The sequence below is a fragment of the Schistocerca cancellata genome, chromosome 2 (genome assembly GCF_023864275.1).
Source record: "Schistocerca cancellata isolate TAMUIC-IGC-003103 chromosome 2, iqSchCanc2.1, whole genome shotgun sequence".
Classification (NCBI taxonomy): Eukaryota; Metazoa; Arthropoda; class Insecta; order Orthoptera; family Acrididae; genus Schistocerca; species Schistocerca cancellata.
In genome coordinates this window covers 1029604490-1029623915 of record NC_064627.1, presented here as the reverse complement: position 1 = coordinate 1029623915, position 19426 = coordinate 1029604490, and the positions used below count along the sequence as shown (strand labels likewise).

At 38.0% G+C, this 19426-nt stretch overlaps 1 protein-coding gene across 1 annotated transcript in view; it reads left to right on the top strand.

The window, feature by feature from the left end:
* Positions 1–19426, top strand: part of LOC126162996 (esterase E4-like) — a 292795-nt gene that overhangs the window by 101319 nt on the left and 172050 nt on the right. The gene's annotated exons all lie outside the window — the stretch shown is intronic.

Genomic DNA, 19426 nt, shown 5'->3' with positions numbered 1-19426 from the left:
AATTTGAATGACTTCATTGTGATGTTCAGACATGCAAAACACATCAACTGATATTCCACATGCCTGTTGTTGTTGTTGTTGTTGTTGTGGTCTTCAGTCCTGAGACTGGTTTGATGCAGCTCTCCATGCTACTCTGTCCTGTGCAAGCTTCATCTCCTCCCAGTACCTACTGCAACCTACATCCTTCTGAACCTGCTTAGTGTATTCATCTCTTGGTCTGCCTCTATGATTTTTACCCTCCCCGCTGCCCTCCAATACTAAATTGGCGATCTCTTGATGCCTCAGAACATGTCCTACCAACCAATCCCTTCTTCTAGTCAAGTTGTGCCACAAATTTCTCTTCTCCCCAATTCTATTCAATACCTCCTCATTAGTTATGTGATCTACACATCTAATCTTCAACATTCTTCTGTAGCACCACATTTCGAAAGCTTCTATTCTCTTCTTGTCCAAACTATTTATCGGCCATGTTTCACTTCCATACATGGCTACACTCCATACAAATACTTTCAGAAACGACTTCCTGACACTTAAATCTATACTCGATGTTAACAAATTTCTCTTCTTCAGAAATGCTTTCCTTGCCATTGCCAGCCTACATTTTATATCCTCTCTACTTTGACCATCATCAGTTATTTTGCTCCCCAAATAACAAAATTCTTCTACTACTTTAAGTGTCTCACTTCCTAATCTAATTCCCTCAGCATTACCCTACTTAATTCTACTACATTACATTATCCTTGTTTTGCTTTTGTTGATGTCCATCTTATATCCTCCTTTCAAGACACTGTCCATTCCGTTCAACTGCTCTTCCAGGCTCTTTGCTGTCTCTGATAGAGTTACAATGTCATCGGCGAACCTCAAAGTTTTTATTTCTTCTCCATGGATTTTAATTCCTGCTCCAAATTTTTCTTTTGTTTCCTTTACTGTTTGCTCAATATACAGATTGAATAACATCAGGGATACGCTACAACCCTGTCTCACTCCCTTCCCAACCACTACTTCCCTTTCATGCCCCTCAACTCATAACTGCTATTTGGTTTCTGTACAAACTGTAAATAGCTTTTCGCTCCCTGTATTTTACCCCTGCCTATAAGATCCGAAACTTTCACCCCGTGGAGAGTGGATTGTTGCTGAAACTTCCTGGCAGATTAAAACTGTGTGCCCAACCGAGACTCGAACTCGGGACTAGGAGACGAGATACTGGCAGAAGTAAAGCTGTGAGTACCGGGCGTGAGTCGTGCTTCGGTAGCTCAGATGGTAGAGCACTTGCCCGCGAAAGGCAAAGGTCCCGAGTTCGAGTCTCAGTCGGGCACACAGTTTTAATCTGCCAGGAAGTTTCATATCAGCGCACACTCTGCTGCAGAGTGAAAATTTCATTCTGGAAACATCCCCCAGGCTGTGGCTAAGCCATGTCTCCGCTGTATCCTTTCTTTCAGGAGTGCTAGTTCTGCAAGGTTCGCAGGAGAGCTTCTGTAAAGTTTGGAAGGTAGGAGACGAGATACTGGCAGAAGTAAAGCTGTGAGTACCGGGCGTGAGTCGTGCTTCGGTAGCTCAGATGGTAGAGCACTTGCCCGTGAAAGGCAAAGGTCCCGAGTTCGAGCCTCGGTCGGGCACACAGTTTTAATCCGCCAGGAAGTTTCATATCAGTGCACACTCCGCTGCAGAGTGAAAATCTCATTCTGGATTGTTGATGATTTTACTCGCTTTCTGGAAGGAAGGAAGATTACAGTTTAATGTCCTGTTCACAATGAGGTCATTAGAGACAGTGTTCGCATTATGGTACTGGTAGATATCTTGGTTTAAGTCCAGCAGGTGTGGTTGAAGTGGATGACAATAACCTTATAACGCATTGGACAACCTGTCAAACACATCCTGCAGCCTTTACTTGTTATCACTATTATTTACATTATTTTATATAAAATGTGACATGACTTGAAAATGAATAAAGCTATGCTCAAATTAAAGAAACCAATGTTTTTCTTGTGTAATTATCTATCTTGAATATGTCACATGACCCCTCGCCCCTTTTCTTTCTGTTTGAAAATTATGATTTGCATCCAAGATAGCAGCTTCCAAAATGGTCACCATGCTCATAACATAGCCTCACAGTTTTCCTCCCTCTCCTATCTCATGCTACTTGACTTCTAATTTTTGTCTGCAGACTTGCTTTTGTTTTACAAGGGTGGTTTACACCTAGAAACCACTCTGTGCTTATATACTCTGCAAGCACAATTTTGTGAAGGATACTTGTTCATGTACCTGTGTGTACAGATTAAGTGACATTGATACTCATATCAAAATACTGTGGATGATATGATAACAGTAAGCCAAAACCAGTCATTATGAATTGCATGGTAATGTGTGATCAAGACAGGCATTTCACAATAAGGCACTATTCCCATACACTGCACTCAAAATTGTACATAAATCATACAACTCTTGCTTCTTATCTTCAGTAACATCTTTTAATACTAATAGCCTTTTCTCTGATTTGCTTCATTAGGAACATTATTCCATACATTATGATGTACTGGGATTCACTGAGTTCACAATTCTGCTTTGAGCTTCCTATGGCATCTACATTAAAGGTAGCTGTGAAACCTTTCACAGTCTCACTTCACATAACGCCAACCTCCACATTAATCATGCAATTATTAATGCTTGTAGAATAGCCTTGGCTTTTTCCATGGAGAAGAAATAAAAACTTTAGGGTTCACCGATGACATTGTAATCCTGACAGAGACAGCAAAGGACTTGGAAGGGCAGTTGAACAGAATGTACAGTGTCTTGAGAGGAGGATACAAGATGAACATCAACAAAAGCAAAACAAGGATAATGGAATGTAGTCGAATTAACTCAAGTGATACTGAGCGAATTAGATTAGGAAATGAGACACTTAAAGTAGTAAAGGAGTTTTGCTATTTGGGGAGCAAAATAACTGATGATGGTCGAAGTAGAGAGGATATAAATGTAGACTGGCAATGGCAAGGAAAGCGTTTCTGAGGAAGAGGGATTTGTTAACATTGAGTATAGATTTAAGTGTCAGGAAGTCGTTTCTAAATGTATTTGTATGGAGTGTAGGCATGTATGGAAGTGAAACATGGACGATAAATAATTTGGACAAGAAGAGAATAGAAGCTTTTGAAATGTGGTGCTACAGAAGACTGCTGAAGATTAGATGGGTAGATCACATAACTAATGAGGAGGTATTGAATAGGATTGGGGAGAAGAGAAGTTTGTGGCACAACTTGACTGGAAGAAGGGTTCGGTTGTTAGGACATGTTCTGAGGCATCAAGATATCAGCAGTTTAGTATTGGAGGGCAGCGGGGAGGGTAAAAATCGTAGAGGGAGACCAAGAGATGAATACACTAAGGGTTCAGAAGGATGTAGGCTGCAGTACGTACTGGGAGATGAAGCAGCTTGCACAGGATAGAGTAGCATGGAGAGCTGCATCAAACCAGTATCAGGACTGAAGACGACAACAACAACAACAACAACGAAATTGTGTCCAACATCAATGATTTCAGGACATTAAATAAAAAATAAACAAAACACAGATACACTGCATTTTTCTAAAATTTTCCCAATAAAACAATGTTGACCATTTGCCTTTCCTACAACTGTTCTTACGTGTTCATTCCATTTCATATCACTTTGCAAAATTAGACCTAGATATCTGACTTGATTGTGTCAAGCAGCACACTACTAATGCTGTATCTGAACATTACAGGTTTTATTTCCTACACATCCACATTAACATACATTTTTCTATATTTACAGGTAGCTGCCATTCACCAAACCAACTAGAAATCTTATCCAGTCGTCTTCTATCCTCCTACTTCAGCATCATCAGCGAACATCTGCAAATTACTGCTCATCCTGTCTGCCAGATAATTTACCATATTTACCCAAGTATAGCATGACCTTGAATACAAGCGACCCCCCCTTTTTTAGTAGGCTCCTTGAGAAACATTTATTTTCAACATATTCTGACTAATCAAAATTACAAATTGTTTTATTGACTTAAAGTATCTGCCAACAAGTTAACATTATATCTATTGTAAGTTTGTGCCTTTTATTGATTTTCTACATTAGGCAATACTAGGAGAAATAAAATAAACAAAAAGAAATGGTTATATTAATTAGCAGACTGTTTTCTTTTCGACAATTTTTGTTTGCTAACCCATTAGCCTGTGGTATCATATTTAATCATCATCGTCATCATCATCCTAATAGCACAGCTGCAAAATTTGTGTCTTCGTTGTCATATATATTTGGCAGTTTCTTATGAATATGCTGCTATTTCTGAGGCTATCATTATGGTGGAAGCTGATAACACAGCTGATTTCCCCCCCCCCCCCCCTCCCTGGGTGCCTATCGGATTTTGCTTCCATACTGACGTGAGTATTTACAGGCTCTTGTCTCCAAACATATGGCCCGCCCGCCCCCTTTACATTGTTTGTTTAGAACCACCTAACACAAACCTCTATAATTTCCCGTCATATGTCATGGCGAGCCTCGATAACATTGCAGCAAGAAACACTTAAATATGCTACTGGCTCCCAGCTAGATTTCTACTGCCTACTGCAGAAATGACTATTATTGTTGAGTATTTATCCAGTTTTTAAAGTCGGTCCAATTCTGTCTACGAATTATTTCATGCAAACCGCAGTTTGAATGTGGTATAGGTTCGTAAGAGACAGAATGCATATAATGAGCCAAATGCTAATGATAAATGCAACATGTTTCTGATAAATTTATATCCCTTTTTGAGCATTGTTTCCCAAAGAAAATTACTAAATGTAACACCATACACTTTTCAAAGAAACCTTGGATTACTAGAGGAAGTAAAGTGCCTTCGGAAAGAAAAAGAAAACTATTTGAGACAGTATGAACTAGTAAAGATCCAGAAGTAGTTTTACACTATAAAATTATTGCAACATACTGCAAAATGTTGTAAGGAAATCAAGAAATATGTATGTTAGAGAAGAAATTATCAACTACGGCAATAAAATAATCAATATGGAATGTTGTTAGAAGGGAGACAGGGAAAGTAACCACTGCGGTGGGTAGTATTACTATTACAGAGAACAAGACCATCATAACCAACAGTACACAAGTAGCTAATGTATTTAACAATCATATCTTAAGTGTAGGAGAAAAAATTGGTGAGAACAGTTCAAAGAAAAAGCCAGGCAGTTCATGGAAGAGTCTGTTTTGAAAAAATTTTGTCAGAATAAATTTCACCTAACAACCTCTTGTGAAATAAGTAAAATTATTAAATCTTTGAAAAATAAGTGTTCTGTTGGAGTAGATGACATCTCTAATAAGATATTAAAACAATGTGGAGCAATTACAGCTGATGTTCTGAGTCACATATGTAATGCATCACTAACTCAATGTATTTTCCCAGACAGGTTAAAATGTGCCATTGTCAGGCCTCTCTACAAAAATGGGGACACCACAAATGTCAATAATTATCAGCCAGTATCCTTGCTTACAGCATTTTCAAAAATCATAAAGAAAGTAATGTACTCAAGAGTGGTTAGCCATCTCAACAGTAATGGGATACTTAGTAAACCACATTTTGGATTTCTAAAATGCTGTTCCACTAAGACAGCAATATATTATTTCACTGTCCACATAATAGAGTCTTTAAATAGTAAAATTTCACCAATAGGAATTTTCCATGACTGTGTCCAAAGCATTTGATTGTGTGAACCATGGCATTATGTTATAGAAACTACAATTCTATGGTATAAGTAGAATAGCATATGAGTGGTTTAAGCCATACTTGCAGAACAGGAAGCGAAAAGTTTCCTTATATGGGTCAAGTGATTTAAATACGTTTGCCACTTCATCTAACTGGGGTGAAATTGCATTAGGTGTTCCACAGGGTTCAATCATGGGTCCCCTTCTGTTCTTGATATATGTGAACGACCGCCATTTCTATCTGAAACAGGAAGCTGAACTGACACTGTTTGTTGATGATACAAGCATCATTATTAATCCGGTAAAAGAAACTAGAATTGAAAATGATACAAATAAGGTCTTTGGAAAAGTCATTAATTGGTTTTCTGCAAATGGGCTTGCTCTAAACTTTGAAATTTCTGCTGAAAAAGCACAGTTCGTTTCATAAATATAACACATCAACAGAAGTCAGTAGCCAGGGTAGAGCATACTAAGTTTTTGGGTGTACATATAGATGAGAATCTTTATAAGAAAATTCGTATTTTGGATCTTCTAATGCGACTAGGTTCAGCAACTTTTGCAATCAGAATAATTGCCAATTTTGAGGATATAGAAATTAGTAAGCTAATGGGGTAACTCAACATTTAGACAAAAAGTATTCACTGCTCAAAAGAAAATGGTTAGAATAATGTGTGGCGTTCATAGTCGCACATCTTGTAGGCATCTTTTAAAAAGATTGGGAATTCTTACAGCAGCCTCACAGTACATTTACTCACTAATGAAGTTTGTTCTCAACAACATGGGCCAGTTTAAAAACAACAGTGACATTCACGATTATAATACCAGAAAAAAGGAAGACCTACACTATCCTTTACTCAACCTATCTTAGGAAAAGAAAGCGATAAAATATGCTGCTATAAAAATTTTAGACAAATTACCAGATGAAATAACATTAATTTTTAACTCTGTATTAGCCAAGCAGATGTCTCTTTTCCCCTTCCAATCCTTTCGTAGTGCTGAGCCTGAGCTGCTGTGAAAAACAGACTGCAATATCTCCTAGTGTGTAGCTCGTATGTTACAACACCAACTAATTTGTAAATAAGACAGCATATACCGTACGATTCAGTCCCATTCTCGAACTTTCGCTCGTCCCGCGATCTATTGGGTCTGTTGGTACTGTCTCCACTACGGCACAGTCTAACATAGACCGACGACAGTGTTGCCGCTGGAATTTATTCTCACTGTAACAATTACAGTCTGTTTAATATAAATTATTTCCTTTGTTAGACATTTCAATTTCGATTAATTTGCTTTTGTTTCAACAGAATGTCACCATGTACTAAACCTAGTAACCATGTACTCCAATACGCAAACAGTGACTGAATTTCTCATTTGCAATCCACTTAGTAATTCATTACAGTTTCTCATATCCAAATAAAATATTGGTCTGGATTCTGTATCAACTAATGTTTTTTCGAGGACAACATTTACTTAAAAAGCGGCACTGATGATTGTACACCGTATCGGTACATGTTTGAGAACGTGTAACGCAAACCTTTTCAGATGCAACAAAGGGTTGCAACACGATACAATTTAATGCTATTTTCTCCTGTTTTTCACAAAATTGTCAAATTTTAATCAGATAATAGACTGCTGTAGTGGCTGATACATAGTTTCTCGCGTATTTCTTATAACAGCTCCGCGCGAGTCAATGCCACATGACTGCTCGCGCCATGTCGATACTGTATCGAGCGCTTTGGCGTATTGGGAAATCTCGAAGTTGTTGGAACGCGAATAAAGCTTTTGCCGAGCCCTGCCCATCCGAATTCTTCAAAATAAATATAAACGTGACCCCAAGGACCTAAGCTTCATCTCTAAAGTAAGACGACCCCTATAAATGTAAGGCTACCCCTACATAGTATATTAAATAACTTAGAAATGTTGACCCATCAGCAATAGTTTAATCTGTGAATATAAAGCCCGGTCTACACGCAACGATCTGTCTGCGCAGACATCGGCGCAGATGTCTGTACATGCAAAAGATCGCTGCAAATGTGGTGTGTTCACACGACACAAACTCCAATCTGCTACTCGCCCGCCATCTGTCGGTGGAGAAGAGAAATATCAGTGGCAAGCGACTACGCTCCCCGTAAACGTCAAAAATTTAATTCAGTTATCCTGAAATGTAGAAATGGAGGAAGTTCTGTTGTGGTCTGTGTTCGAAACTTGTGTTGCAAAAAACATTCAGACCAACCGCAGGAAACAGAGAAAGCGGTAAAAATGGTGTAGACAGTGGCTGCTAAAGCGAAAGCAGTTTTCTCACGTAAATTTACTGCGACAGGTGCAGAGCGAACCTAAGCCAAGCAGATCAAAATACCATAACGTTGGCTGGTATACTTGATCTACTCTTACACCAGATCTTCTAGATTTCTGAACTTTGGATAACTCTTTCCGGTAAACAGTTCGCAACGAATTTTTTTTTTATTACTGTTTCTCTGTTTGCCGAGGCGTCAACTGCCAGCAATTTTTCAATTAGAGCATTGTATGCTGCTGTCTTTTAGTCTCGGTCACTATATTCTTTTCTTTTAATCTTCCACAAACATGGGTGGTTTGTATATATTTCAATGAATTCACTTACAAACTCTCGAGAACACTGAGGAGTATCCGCCATTTTGATGTGTGCGCACAAATACAAACACTAGACTGAGCAAACAGCTGTTTCGCGCCAAATTTGCGGCGATCTCCTGTCCACACGCTCCAACTTGTCTGCGCAGATGTGGTTTGAACCCACAGATTTGAGAGGTTTCGCTCAAACCTCCAACTCCAACTTCCAGGTTTGCACACATCTCAGGTTGGTGCAAATCTTCTGTCCACACGCAACGATCTGTCTGCGCAGATCTGATGTGCGCAGACATTTGCGCAGACAGATCGTTGCATGTGAACGGGCCTTAAGGCGATCCTGAATTTTTTCGAATGACGAATTTGAAAAAAAACTCGTCTTATAATCGGGTAACTTCAGCTTGTACATAGAAAATAATAGCGGTCCAGTCACATCTCCCTGGGGCACCCCTTACGATATCCTTGTCTTTGATGTACAGACCATAGCAAAAGCCATCTCCATGTCATCATGAAGTGATGTAGCCAGTCAGATACCACCCACTGGGCATAAAAGTGTGAGCCTCGCAAGTTTCATGACAGTCCGACTTAGCCCATTATCTTTATTCAACTTTGTCACGACAAGTTATCCAAGAACTTTTTATTCATTTGAGTAAGATTATTGTGTACAACTGATAGCTGAACATCTTACAGAAGCTTCTTCAGGCTCCTTGGGATTCTTACACTTACAAGTTAATATACGAGGGTTGTGCAAAAAGTAAGTCCCTATCAGTTGCGAAATGGAAACCACTGGGAAAATCCGGTAAAGCTTTGCACAGATGTGTTGGGGAGTGTCTCTAGTATGCCCTTCGATCGTGTCACGTCGCTCTTTTCAGTTTTGAGTGAACTGTGAGCACGTAAAGTTGTGTAGGGAATAGCGTCTCCCGCCGAGTGTGAGGGCCTGGTTAGAGATTTCGCCTGTGTCATGCAGCCCACATAACACAAATGTCGATCAGTTCCTCCTTCAAGCCAGTTCTCGGGCGGACACTGCAGGGGCAATGAACACGCTCTTGCAGCGTTTCCGATGAGAAGTGTTTGATGACCCACAATACAGTCTGTAATTGGCTCCCCCTGAGTCTCATCTCTGCTGACAAGAACCACTGGCTCTGAAGACACAATTTTTCCACAGACAACAAACTGCAGACCAGTGCAGGTAACTGGCCAAAAGCACAGGTGGCTGCTTTCTATGACGAGGAAATTGGAAAGTTGATACAACACTATGAAAAAACTAGACGTTGGAGTGGCGACTATGTAGAAAAGTATGTGGAAGGTGTACCTAACTGTTGCAAATAAAACGTTTCTGGTTTTCAATGTGGTTTACATTTCGCGACCGATCGGAACGTACTTTCTGGACAACCCTCGTATTTACTCCCTAATGATATTTGCTGTAAATAATAAATATGACTTCAAGATTATCAGTAAAATGAACAGTTCGCAAACTGCTGGAAGTGAAAATATTTTGCTTGTAGAGTATGTGTCTCTTCCTAGGATGCAGAATAGAATTTTACATTCTGATACAAAAATCTTTAAGAACTTGCTGGTAGACATCAGGCGTAAAACTGGAAGTCCCAAGATATTAAAAAACATACAGAGAGAAAGTGTATCTTATTAGCCTCTACTTCTATAATTAATTATAATTTTTTGACTCCAAGACGGATGTACCAGTTAATACTAATGTTCACAATAATTACTTTTATAACCTTATCATTATGTGATCAGCTGATGGTGCACTTTGTAAACTTATAAAATGCAGTGTAAGACGTATCTGAGAAAAATAGCAGTTGAGTAAAAAACTGTATCTAGCTCTCAGGACTATTGGTCTCTTCCTCTGGGAAGATAGACGCATTTGGAAGGATTGGGAATGAGGGGTTGTCGCATAGACCACAGGTTGAGAGGAGCCCACCTGTTTAGAACACTAGTGTCACCCATTGATGAGTACTGCTCAAGTGTATGGGATTCCCAACAAGTCAGATTAAACGAATACGGTGAAGCAGTTCAGAGGTGGGCTGCTATTAATAGCTGTGTTACCATTAGGATCAATCAACACACAATTATTATGGAGATGCTTTGTGAACTTGTACAAGAATCCCTGGAGGGAAGACAATGTTCTTATTGTGGAACATTATCGAAAAAATTTAGAGAGCTGTCATTTGGAACTGACTGAAGAACAGTTCTATTGGCATGAATGTACATTTTACATAAGGACCACGAGAATAAGTAGCTCCTCAGTTTGACTCACAAGGATTGATTACACCCCACTTACCAACAGTGCTTGACAGACCGGATGGTGCCCTATCCAAGTGCTAGCCCAGCACAACAGTGCTTAACTTTGGTCATCTGACGGGAACCAGCGTTACCACTCTGGCAAGGCCGTATTATTTGAAACTAGCTAGTCTAAAATTTTTTGATTTACTTCAAATGTTTTATTCCACATTTAACTGTACTAGATACACTGTGATAATTAGTGACTTACGTCTGTAACTGTCCAGTATTATAATTTGGGGTGGAGTATGGTATTGGAAGCCCCCTGCCTCTGCCCCCATCAAGGAAAAAAAAAAGAAAAGGAGAAAAAGACCACCTTTGACTGTGGTGACAGGCTTGTCTATAGTGTAGCCCGAGGTCTGCATTAGGCTGAAAGGTGATAACTTTCTCAGTTGTGGAAATCTGTGAATGGATAGTAACTTCCTGACTGTTGAACATTTTGGCACACACAAATTCTATTTTAGCGTTACCATAGAGTCATATACATGTTGCAACAACAGTCCTTTTGCCTCACTGTTAAAATCCACTGTATCACACTCTTTCTTTAAAAACCACTGCAGAGCAAATGATAACAATAATTATAGCCTTTTTTGACTAATCAACTTGTCCATCACTTGATGGTTTTCGAAGCTTAAGAATGCAGCACTTCCTAAACTGTGGTTCTGCTTTAGTGTTAAACTTACTTCCCATGGCATTTCAGGGAAGAAATCACATTTCCCTCTATATCATGTCTTACTTGCATGTAGAGTGACTGTCAGCTTCAAAGAACAGTTAATTTTTTGGTGACTTTGTGTACATCGAGCTCACGCATACGTTCACAGCTAATATTGTGCTAACAACAGAAGCTGCTTTTGCATTACTTATAACACACTTTTACTTTGCCCCTGAGTGGAGGATGTGAGGAACGGAAGCTTGTGATCGGCTCGTAGCACATGGCTGCTGATCCTTCTTTTTCCCACACCTTACAGCGTGTAAAAGAAACGAACTGTAATAGATTAATATGTTGCAGTGGCAAGTCGCTCATTTTTGTAGATAATATCAACCGCTGTGCACAACAGTGCACACAGATCGACATAGTCATAACGGCTACTTTTTACTGCAGACAATACCGTTTTTTAGCTAAGATCGGCAACAAGCGCAGACATTCCTGAATGGCATGAAATCAGCCTACATACAGCGATGACAGAGGGATCAAGTATAAGTGTGCGACTAGTATTTTTTGTCTTGGTGCAGAATCAGCTGATTTGATACTGAATGTACCTTTTGTTGAAGACTACCCATTGCTTAAAATCATACTCATTTTCAGTGGATACTAGAAATTATTCTTCCTCCAATTTCTCATCAATTTCACTTTTGCCCACGTCAGTAACGAATATATTCCATGGTGGCAGAATTCCCTGTTAAAAGCAATTTACTGTTGATGATGGTTATAAAATTCATGAAAATGTTCTGACAATGAAGCGAAATAATATAAAATGTAGTGATTTCGTTCTATTCTTCCTGTGTAATATTCTAAGCAAAGTGGATTATATTCTAATCTCTCCAATCCTTCACAAATCAGAACATATGATGGCAAATGGCTCTGAGCACTATGGGACTCAACATCTTAGGTCATAAGTCCCCTAGAACTTAGAACTACTTAAACCTAACTAACCTAAGGACATCACACACACCCATGCCCGAGGCAGGATTCGAACCTGCGACCGTAGCAGTCCCGCGGTTCCGGACTGCAGCGTCAGAACCGCTAGACCACCGCGGCCGGCAGAACATATGACGGTAAGAACGAGGGAGAACTTAAAAAACAGTGCGCTAAGCGCCGCACGAGGTTGGCGGTGTTCTGTCATTGGTTGGGTCTATGTAGATTTGTTAAGAAACATAAAACTTCCGTTCGAAAGGCTGCTTTCAGACTACCACACATGTGCAGAGCAGTAGTCACCTTCAAAGCTCATCTGGTCCCAAATATGGCTACTTGAAGTGAGGTACCAGCTGTTTGAAGAGCGTCTAGCAAGTAGCATCAAGTAGTCAGATGCTACCTGAGGAAAATTTTCTGGCGCTGTCAAGCTGCCAGTTTTGCACATGCGCATAGTTAAGTTTTTTCGATTGTCTTAGAGCAGCCGATCGCATTAGTTCACTGTTTGTGGATTTTCGATAATTGTAAGGTAAGCACTTTATTTGTTCTTGTGTATTATTTTTATTTATTCTTGTAAAACCACCTACAGAAATTCAGCTGTTCGCTGCTCAGTAACTGTCGATCAGTAAAATGCGTTTGAAGAGCCCAGACACCAAGCACTGGCTCTTGATGTCAACCATGACATGCATGCGCAGTAGCGCCTGTTTGCTGGTTCTTCAAGTAGCTTCCTAGCAGCTCCTCGAACGAACCTAAGCTTAATTGCTACTGGTACTCAACAATGCAAATAACGAGTGCAAGAAGTACTTAAGTATGGAACTCTCGTAGTTTATTTTGCAAAGTTATTTTAAATGTATAAAAAATTGAAATGGTAGTTTGACTAACTTTGATAATGCCTGATACTGTACAATATTTCGATTTTTTTACAATCGTATTGAGTATCTAGGATCATGTTAACAACTTCAAATCCTCTTCTTTCTGTGCTATTGTTTCCTATTTTTCATCGTTAGGCATTCAGATCCATATAAATATTCTGGTCGTACCACTGTGGTGTAGTGTTTTAATTTTGTTTTCTAGATATACACTTCTTGTTGTAAATACTTTTGGTCAAACCATATGCTCTTTCCATTTTGTTCATTCTTACATGTATAGCAGATTTTTCTAGTCCATTCGTTGTACAGTATCTCCAAGATATTTAAATTTATTGATTCACTCTATTTTACCTATTTGTGTTTCTATGAATTTTGGCGCATTTTTATATTTGTTATGAATTTTGTTTTTTCAGCTGAAATTTTGAGGCCAGTCCTGTTTGCTATTTTTTCCAGAAGATTTATCTGAACAACTGAAAGTATTGCAAAATCATCTGTAAAAGCCAAGCAGTTTACCTTGATTCCAATTGTTTTCCTTCCCAGAGTTATTGGTTCAATTTTGTGATTTTTTTAAGCACCGAATTGTAGATCGTTACAATTTTTTCTAGAATATAATCAAACACTAAAGGTGATAAAACATCACCTTGTCTAACACCAGTTTTTATTTAAAATGCCTGAGATACTTCTCCCATAAATTTGACTTTAGATATTGTACTTGTTAGTGTTTCACAAATTATATTTGCTAATTTTGATTTAACACCAAATTCTCTAATGCCCTTATCTATTGTTTCTCTGTTTATATAATCGAATGCTTTCTTGAAATCAATAAATGAAACTATTATTGGTTTGCTGGTTAACATTCTATGGCGGATTATTGACTTTAAGTTAAAAATCTGTTCCTCACAGGATCTTCCCTTTCGAAAACCACCCTGATATTCTCCCTGTCGTTTGTCTAAAGTATCTACCACTCTGTTCAGGAGAATTTTTGATAATATTTTGTATGCCACTGGCAGAAGTGACACTCCTCTGTAATTACTGACATTTTGTTTGTCTCACTTTTATGTAGCGGGTGGATTAATGCTGTATTCCATTTGACTGGAATCTTTTCAGTGTTCCAAATGTTATCAAGAAGCAGTTGTAGATCCTTTATGATTTGTGGTTCCGACCACTTCAATAATTCCGCAGTAATGGAGTCTTCACCATGTTCTTTATTGTCTTTGACTATTTTGAAGGTTTCATGAATTTCTAACTCTGTTGGTGGGAAATCTTCCTCTAGATTTTGAGGTGTCACTGGAAATTCTAATTTATCTGTTGGAACTGGACATTTTAACAGCTTTTCAAATAATTTTGCTAAAATTTCACAATTTTCTTTGTTATTTACTCCCATTTTGCCATTTTCATATATGAAAGAAATACTTGGTGCCTGGTATCCTTTAAGTATGTGTTTAAAAGTTTGGTAAAATTTCTAGTATTATGTTTGGTGTAATTTTTTTCTGTTTCAGTAAGCTGTGAATTTTCAAAGTTTCTTTTCAGTTTCTGGATTATTTTTGAGGTTTCTTTTCTTTGTTGTCCGAATTGTTCAAGGTCTTCCTCTTCTTTCGAACATCTCCATTTTCTCTATTTTTGAGCTCTTGGTATTATTGCTTCTTCACGCTCCCCATTCCACCATGTCTTCTCTTTATTCTCGGCCAATCCTAGAGTTTTTTTTCTGCTGCTTGAGTTATTTGCATGTGGAGTTCACACCAATCGCCTTCTTTACTTGTCTCCATTTCTTGTCTAAAATTTCCTATATTTTCATTTGTATTATTAGCTGTAGTGGTGTTGTATCTGATCAATTTCTTGGTCGCCTTTTTTGTTTTAGATGGGAGTAATTTTATTTTAATCTTAGAGAGATAATCATCTGAGCCGAATTCCCCATCTCTGACTATTGTAATATTTATAATCTTCCATGTTATGCCTTTTAGATATGTCTGTATGTTCTAGTTGAAATTCTCCTAGGTATGGATTTCGATGTCTCCAAGTTTTGGCTTTTCTTGGTAATTTGCGGAAATGTGTGGTCATGAGTTTTAACTGGAACATTTTACACACATTGATCAGTCTTTCACAATTTCTGTTTGTTCTTGAGTGTGCCGGATTTTCACCTATAATAGTCCTAAGTTCCTTTTCCCTGCCAATTTGCGTATTGAAGTCACCAAGTAGTATTTTAACATTCTTTTTAGGCTTGATAGAAATTTCAGATTCTAAAAGATCCCAGGATTGATTTACTTTCTCTAGATTTGTTCTGTTGTCTACATTTATGTGTGCATGACAGTTTATGAGGGTGTAATATTTATTCTTGCACTTTATAGTTAATATGGATATTCTTTCTGAATTTGATCTATTTTCTGTTACACTGTTTACGATTTTTTTGTTTACATAAAATGTTGTTCCAAACATTGGAATGTTTTCCATTATTCTCATTGCTTGTTTCCCTTTATAAACTCTATGATACTGTGTATCAACTACATTCTCGTCTAAGAATCGTTTTTCCTGGACTGCTACAATTTGTATACTGTTCTTCTGCAGAAATAATTCTAATTGCTTTTGTTTCCCAATTTTTAGAAGAGAATTTACATTAAATGTTCCAAAGTAGTACTACTTCATGAACTGAAACTTGAAAGCCTTTTCAATATATCCCATATCTTCTTCATTGCAAATGTTGGGACTCCCCAGAATCCTACATCCCATTGCATTACATGATGTAATGGTGGATTCCTCATCAGAGTTACCACCTGGTCTAGAGCATCCATTGTGTGACCTTCCATTTTGCGACCTGAAGCTGTAAATTGCGTTTCTGTTATATGTTCCTGTTGCCGAGGACCGAGAAGCTGAATGAAATGCAAACTGCTTGCTATTATTCAGTTATTGTGGAGTTTGTGTCAGAAGTGGCTGTGCTTAATGCTTGTTCATCTTGTCATAGTGATTGATTATAGTTCTGTTAAAATGAGTAAAATTAAAACTTAATACATTCAAAAGTTAAGGGAAGAATGGTTAAAATAATCCGAAATTTGATCAGTGGTTATCACAAGCTGTAGGAGATAACACAAAGTCATTCTGTAAAGCGTGTGTCTGTACTGAAAGAGTTGTGTTAGGGAACATAGAAAACCATGCAGAAACAAGAAAACATAAATCTGAAGTTTCTTCCTTTTCTTCCCAAAGACAGGCAAAAATTAATTTTAAGCCAGTTCAAGATTCCGTACGACGTTACGAAGCTGAAGGGTCACTCACTGTCTTTGTGTCTGCACATTGTGCTATAATGTTGTGTGATCACTTAGGAGAAATGTGTAAAAACAGGTTCAAAGACAGTCTTGTTGCTAGCCAGATTAAGTTACATCATACAATGTTTAGTGCTATTATCAAGGATGTTCTTGGGCCCTATTTTGTGAACTATCTGAGAAGTGATGTCGGTGATGGCATGTACGGTATTTTAACTGACGAATTAACTGATATTAATGTCACTAAACTCCCAGCAACTGCTATAATTTATCATAGTAAAACATCTCATAAGATTATTTCGACATTTCTCACACTAGTAGAACTTGGAAAATGCAGTGCTGAGCCTATTGTATCAGCTATTAAAGAGGCGTTGAAAGAAGTTAATTTAGATTTAAAGAAATTGCAGAGAACAGGAAAAGATAATGCAACTGTGATGGTCGGTATTAATAACAGAGTGTGTGAAATACTTAAAAGGGAGATTCTGCATTTGGTACTTATAATGTTCGTCTGTAATTGCATTCAGTTGGCAACCTCTGCAGCAATTGCAGAATGTCTGCCAAGAAATTTGGACTTTTTGATTAGATCACACCATACAGCAGGCTGAGTCAGTTTCAGTCTGAATTCATTGCATATTCACAGAATTTGGTATAGAGTTTCAAAATTTCTGCCTAACAAAATTAATACTGTGCAGAATTTCACTTATAATGAGTGAGCTTTCTCACAAATCATACACAAAATACTGATGATGAGCAGCATCAATGTAGATCAACAATCAGCTATTGTAGGAACCTCAGGTTGGCAGCCCTGCAGCCAGGCGACTAGCGCGAGGTTTGGTGTTCTCGTAAAGATAAGTTATTTTAGATTATAAAACATATAGATTAGTACTGATTACGTGGTAAATAAGTGTATTAGTGTGCCGTTTAAGTGTACCATTAAAGGTTTCATTTTTCTTTACGTAATATAGCAGAAAACGCAAAAAGACCGTACAGTCGTATTTTCTGTTTACGTTCTGCTGCAGCAAATCTATAGAATTTCGTTTAGTTGTTCCTTGCTCTCTCCAGCAATTTAACTTAGCGTACCTCTTCATTATTTAACTAGCATTTCCGGAAAGTAGCGTAAAGTTTAACTTGTTGTTTCAGAAACTTTACACTTTTGTTTTTGTTTACACACAGTTGCGTATAGGCCAAATTTGTGTAACCATATTTTCGTGTTTATCTGTAATTTAACTGACTTATTCTTAATAAATTATTACGTTTATCATGAGTGAAAAGTGCTTGACTTGCCGTAGAATTGTTAGGTCGGGGTTTTGGTGTGATGGGTGCTGTAGTTTTTTCCATGTGGGTGTTGATGCTATAGCACATTATTGTGCAGATGGATGTAATTCAGGCCAGAGTAGTTTTTCTGATGCTTGTCATAGCATGCCTTGGGCCTGGTCCATCAAGTGTGACCAAGTGTTACTCATTCTTCTGCACTTTCATGATGTGTAAGCGGTGGAGGTTCCTGTCTCCAAGACCACAACAGCCACATTCACTAGGCTGATGTGTATTCCTGGTTTGACGAACTCTCATGCTTCCTGTTACAGCCTGACTGGCCTGATAAATTGTGCAATGTTAATACCATAGAAAAGTATGGGACTGTTTGGAACAGCAGGTGAAATGTAGGAATCAATATCACCTCCATTTGCTTGAGTTACAAGATCTGATCATCACTATGTGGCTTCAGTTTTATACGCCATACCTGAAGAAACTTATGGACTACATTGCCTACATGTTTCTGTTGTGTTTCCAGTTGACATTTTCACTATTCTGTAATCTCATTGATTATTTGTGTAAATTTAAAGCAGCACTACATCGCCTACATGTTTCTTAGTTCCCCATGGAAATTGTTTGTATTCTCTGTATGTGAAGTTACTATATTCATCAATGAACAATTTTGTGTACATTTTTTTTAAATGGCAGTCCATTGCCTATTTTTTTCTCCAAACTACATATTTGTTAAGAAAAATGACTTGTCCTATATCATGTGTACTTTGTACAATATGTGATCCACAGGATAAATAAATAAATACAAATACAGCTGGTTTTCTCGATATTCTTCACGATAGCTCTTTTACCGCCAGATTTTGTCAGTCTTAAATAAATGGGAGGAGCCACTTAAAATCTCCTGTGCTTGTGACATGAAATGGTTATCTATTGAACCTGTGGTATGTAGAATAATTGATGAATGGCTCAAGTTAAAAAATAATTTTGAAATTATTAGGCAAAGCGAAAAATGCTACACAGCTGGACTGCTCTATTCGATGTTTAGTGACAAACTTAATTTTTTATATTTGCTATTTTTGAAACCTATCTTTTCAAGTCTTTGGAGAATCAGTGAGGAATTTGAGTCAAATGGTGTGCACCCATACAAGTTATTATATGACCTGATAATTCTTATTCAATCTCTTCTTAATCAAGTTGCCATTCCCACCAATCCAGTTCAGAAAAAATGTCTTGACAATGATTTCCAAAACCACCTAGATCCAAAGCTGTATATTGGATACTTGTTTCAAAAAAAATTCAGAAATTAGAAACAAAACGAGCAAAGGTGAAGAAAAAATTATTATTGAAAGATGTGTAAATTTTGTTTCTTCACTTGCCAAACAATTGGTGCAAAGATTCAAGTATTGGGGAAATTATCTCTATTTGCTTTTTCGAAGGCGCTTGTAGTGGTAAAAAAACCCTTAATTATCCTGTTAGAAATCTCTCACTTGGATAATGATACAATTACAATAATTGAATTACAGTGGCAAAAAATGACCGTCGTCCAATGGGATACCGGTAACGTTAACAATTCTATCGATTTGTGTCGTGAGGTATTCAGTTACCATGGCGCCAGCGGTGAAAATCCGTTTAAAGAACGTGCATTATCTAAGACTCGTACTTCTTTGGTCCAGCGGTGAGGTATTAAGAATATTCAGACCGTTGAATCTCGTCAAAACGAAGATAAGGAATCGAATGTGTACAGATATGGTAAACGCCATATTAGGGATTCGTGCATGTCTTAGCAGACAGAATCGGTGCT